The sequence below is a fragment of the Dasypus novemcinctus genome, chromosome 2 (genome assembly GCF_030445035.2).
Source record: "Dasypus novemcinctus isolate mDasNov1 chromosome 2, mDasNov1.1.hap2, whole genome shotgun sequence".
Classification (NCBI taxonomy): Eukaryota; Metazoa; Chordata; class Mammalia; order Cingulata; family Dasypodidae; genus Dasypus; species Dasypus novemcinctus.
Genome location: NC_080674.1, coordinates 105,490,870 through 105,496,213, shown reverse-complemented (window position 1 = coordinate 105,496,213; position 5,344 = coordinate 105,490,870). Strand labels below are relative to the sequence as shown.

Here is a 5,344-nt window from a genome sequence, read left to right as displayed (position 1 = left end):
ACTTCTCCTTCCCTGCCCAATTTCCTGTGCTTTGGCCTTATTGGATTAAGGCCCACTCATTCAGTTTGGGCATATCTTAACTAACAAAATCTTTAAATCTACAAATCTACAAATGGGTACAACCCATAGGACCAGGACTTGGGACCTTGAACATGCCTTTTATGGAAGGCATGAGCTGACCCCAATACATACTGTTCTAGAAAAGAAACTAGAACAGTTTCTCAGCCCAGTTCTGAAAAGGATAGATTTCTACCCAATCACCTCCTCCATAAAGGCCATCAACCTTCAAGCAGGCAGAAAGGATACAAACTAAAATCACTGTCCTCAGGGGAGAGTTAATTCCACAGAAATGCTGGCAATTCTCAATTCTGAGGATTTCAGAATAAACTTCTGGTTGTTATAGCAGAGGAAAAAACTTTGAAAAGCAGGTTTTATTGTTGTTGTTCTGGTAGTGGTGGTGACTGATCTTTTTTTTAAATTTCTGAAGACTGTCTTAGTGTATCTAAAAGTAAATATCTGAAGGTTTCAGGCAGAGTTTATGGAATAAACAAAAACATTTGAAATAATGGAGAATAATATAAAAGTCAGTTTCCCTACCAGAGAATAATTAAGTGGTCTAGGTAAAAGGGAAAGAAGAATTGAGGGAAAGCAAGTTATTTAGTTGCTGAAAGTAGGAAAACAGGCCCTGAACCCTGCCCTCACCAACCCTTCCCCTCAGTTCCATTCCTTAGAACAGGGAATGTCAGAAAAGACAAGTTAGGGGTTACTACTTATTATCTGAGAGGTCATAAACCATTTTTCTCAAATGAAAAGTAGGGTGCAGGTATCTCTGTTCTTTAGCACTATGCTGAGACAGAAGAAGAGTAGAAAGAGTAGTAGTGTGGTATATCAAGGTAGAAGGGCCTGGGACTGTTCCTAAGCATGCTGTATACACAGTGAGTGAGAGAATACCATAAAGTTTTCCTTAAAAAAACTTATGAGGAAGGCGTCAGTTCTAAGCAGATCTTATGGCAGGATGAGTGAGAAGCATATGAAGCCAAGTGGTCATAAAGAAGCATCCACAGAAACCAGCAAGAATATCATTTTGACCAAGGTTGAGATTCCTTATTCAAACCAATGGCAGGAGACTGTCATCGTGTTGACTGACTTTTTAAAAAATTTTGTAAATTTATACATTCTGCTACTATGTGAAACAGTGCATCAACACGATTTTACATTTAGTTATAGTCAAAATTTCTTTTGTGCATACATGAAGTTTGGAGGGTGAAGATGAAAAAAACACATAATCCCTTTTCTATAACTATCCAAGTGTTTCTTGTTCTGACAAAAAAAATTTACTTGTCTTAAAACATATTCTATTTTTCCTTTTGCATGAAGGATGAGTAATCTTATGTCTTTTAACTTGTTTTGGGGTGGTATTTTTAAAATATTTATTAATATTTGCTTTTGCTTTTTCAGGGAACAGATGTGACTCAAGTGGTTGAGAGCCTGCTTCCCAAATGGGAGGTCCTGGGTTCCATTCTCAGTGCCTCCTAAAAACAACAATAACAAAAAAACAACTAGAAAAACAAATGAAAAACATCAACTCAGGGGAGCCGATGTGCCTCAGTGGCTGAGTTCCGTCTTCCCACATATGAGGTCCTGGTACAATTCCCCCATCCTGGCCCCTCCAAAAATTTTTTCCTCTTCTTTTTTAGATCTTATTCTTAAAAATTCAAGATCCTCAACTAGGTATTATTCTTTATAAATTGCAGTGAAAAAATCAACAGGGGCTGCCTTTTGGGTTCTTTGTAAAGGAGAGGTACTGGTGACTCATCATCACTGCTCTCAAATATTCATTTTGAACCTATGTGGCCAGCATTAAATGCATTTCTTTCTTATACAAAATTATCCACATTTCTATATCTTCAACCTTTTAAGTTATTTGATTTCAAAGGTCATCTTTCCATGCCTTTACTCTACCCAAATATTAATTTTATCATTAGCTTAATAAACATGTCTACTTTTACATTTACTTTCAAATATAATAATTCAGGGATTTTTGTGGATCAGTCAATATAGTCCTTACTCCCAAGCAAGGCAGAATAAATCCTTAATAAATAAGAAATTAATATTTCTATTTTAATTAGAAGAATTGAGAAAAAAGAAAAGAAAAATGTATGTAATGGACATACTTGTTTTTATCTCTGAAAAGTAAATAAGAGATAATTAAAAACAGTAGTTTCCAGTTTTGTTTGCCAGGAAAAATATTTCTAAAATAGACTAAATAAGTAAGTAATGTCTAAAGTATTTATTTTCCCAATAGATAAAATAAAAAGTGTTAAAAAGAGCTGAGAGTTAATATGTCAAAAACAGAGTAACTGGAAAAAATGAAAGAAATCAGAGACTGTATTGGTTTTATCTGTATTGCATTCACCTGATATCATCCTTTGAGTGGTCCTTTTTGCAGAGGACTGCAAACTCAGGGAGACTTCTAATTTACTTTCTCCAGGATACTCCTATTCTTTCATTTCTTGAAAGCAGTTGTTCCCTCTGAGGAGAAATTTTCCCACCTCAGTTTCTGTTCCACTTTTTATCTATAAGCACTTATCAGAAGCTCAACAGATCAAAATATCAAGTCTGTTACCCTTTAGAATTAATGTTTGGAAACCAAACAAACTTGAAGAGAAGGCAACTAATAAAAGTAAAATAAAGTTTTGTGTATAGCAGAGTTTTATCAAAGTTGTCTTCTGGTATGGATGTTAAAATATTTCATACAAGGAAGTCTAAGGGATGTTGGACTTTATTCCATATATTTAACTAATTTTACTTAGAAATGAGTTATATAAAAAAGCTTATAGCAGTTTGACATTGTTTATGAATTCCCCAAATAGATATTGGATGCTTGTAAATTAGTCTGTTCCTATGAATGTGTTCTCCTTTGATTGAATTAAGTCCAGAGGTTTCACTTTTACTTGATTAAATTAAAATTAGGACTTTGATTCAGCCATGTCAGTAGGACATTGAGTTCCCATCCCCATGGTGGGTGGGGACTTAAAGAGAAAACAACATGTCAGAGAAGAGTTTTCATTTTGATGTTGGAGACCCCGAAAGTAATTGCTGGAGAAGTAAAACACAGAAATAGATACACAGGAAGAGAGAGTGCTCCATAGACTTGGCTCTGGGAAGACAGATGAGCTGATAGTCTACAGCTGACCTTGTGAATAGACCAGTGCAGCTGAGCCTGGAACGAAATGAGTTCTGGGGAGAAAGACAAGACATATGCCTGCCTACACCTGAGATAGGAAGAAGCTGGGTCCATGAAACCTTAAGAGAAAGAGGAAGGCTAAACCCTTGCAGACATTGCCTGCCATCATTCTTCAGCACATGGCAACAGAGTTCGGGGAGGAAGTAACTTTGGTGAGGGAGTAACAACTCCCAGAAAGGTGAAGGACAGAGAAAGAAAGAAGTTGAAACAGCAAACTGTGAGTTATTAAACCTCCTGGCTGTCAAGAAGGGCTTCCTTCCCCCACCCCCAAGATACTCAGCTGGGGTAAAATCCCTGGCTCATTGCAGCTAGCTGAGAGGACAACAGACATCTTCCTTCCTGCCAGCTGTTACAAGCGAAAAGGGAGAGGGAGTTGGGAGTCTTTTCTTCAGTGAATTTGGCCAGCAGAGCCCACTGGGAATCTCAGCTCTGGCTAGACAAAAACAAAGGAAAACAGAGAGATACACCTCTGTGGAAAGGTAAGTCAACAATCACCATCTGCTGACTGGTCTGGAAACTATATAGACACAAATTTCTTCCAGAACTCTCTTTACCCCACCCCTGGGAGAAAGTATGCACTCCATTAGTGAGTCCCTGACTTGATTTTGGTAACTTAAGCTGTACAGTATTAGAGACTTAGGATAAGTGGAACCAAATACCTAAGAGCTGTGAAAAAATAACAATAGACAAAAGAGAGAAATTGGCCATTAGATTAAATTCACCAAAATACCAGATGCCTAGACATTGGCAAAAAATTACAAGCCATACTAGGAAACAGGAAGAGATGGTGCAGCCAAAGGAACAAATCAAATATCCTGAAGAGATTCAGGATTTAAGACAATTAATTAATTATAATCACACAACTCTCTAAATCAATTTAAAGAATTGAATTAAAATATGACTAAAATATAAAAGATATTAAGAAGACACTGGGTGAGCATAAAGAAAAATGTGAAAGTCTGCAAAAAAAAGTAACAGACCTTATGGGAATGAAAGAGATGATGGATGAGATTAAAAATACATTAGAGACACAGATTTGAACAGATTGAACACAGATTTGAGAGAGCAGATTTGACAGATTGAAGACAGAATTAATGATTTCATTTATATAAAATATAAATATAAATCAATTTATAAAGGTAAAAGGAGATTAGTGGTTATGTAGGTCTGAAGAAGGAATGCTAAGGGGTGTAGAGTCTTTCTTTTGGAGTAATGAAATTGTTCTAAAATTTTGAAATGATGAATGTACAACATTGTGATTATAGTAAAAGCCATTGGTTATACACTTTGGATAGAATAGCCAGAAACAGATGCTATGTACAGTGGGGGGAGCATAGAGAGATTTAGAGGTGAGGGATTTTCTTTTTTTTTGTCCGTTTTTTGTTTATTATTATTGAAATAATGAAAACTTTAATAATGATTGAAGTGATGAATGCACAAGTATGTGATTATAGGAAATACCATTGATTGTACACTTTGGTTGAATTGTATGCTTTATTATTAAGTATCAATAAAATTGGTTTTAAAAAAATGATCATTTTGTGGTTCATAAGCATGATGAATGGGTGTTCATGCATTTGCGTGAGATGTGCCTCCCTCAAGCCTTGTTACGAAGTCTGCACATTACCCGTCTGACAAGAAAGGAAAAAAAAAAAAGAAAATAAAAGGAAAATAAAGAAAATAAATGACTTAGGGCTTTAAACTAAAATCAAGCACTTTAAGGGTTATGATTATCAAATAAAAGAAGTATATTCTAATTATTAATAATCCTTTACTACTTTTTAAAAAAAATGGAAACTAAAAAGGGCATATTTTGTAAGCAGTGATATTTAAAATTATTTCTTCAAAATTATTCTATTATTTTAGAGTCTCATATTTACCTTCTCCCTTTAAATCCAATTTTGTGGTGTTTTTTTTTATTATTGATTTTGTAAAAACATTACATTAAAAAAAATATGAGGTCCCATTCAACCCCACCACCCCCACCCCACCACTAACCCCCCCAGCAAAACTCACTCCCATCATCATGACACATCCATTGCATTTGGTAAGTACATCTCTGGGCATCTCTGCACCTTATGGTCAATGGTCCACATC

The 5,344-nt window shown here is 35.5% G+C and overlaps 1 non-coding gene across 1 annotated transcript; it reads left to right on the top strand.

Moving 5' to 3' along the window:
• Nucleotides 1-4,780: 4,780 nt before the first annotated feature.
• LOC111760189 (small nucleolar RNA U13) lies at nt 4,781-4,884 on the top strand. The gene has a single exon (XR_002793952.1). It is a non-coding gene; the product is annotated as a small nucleolar RNA U13 (small nucleolar RNA).
• Nucleotides 4,885-5,344: the final 460 nt, after the last annotated feature.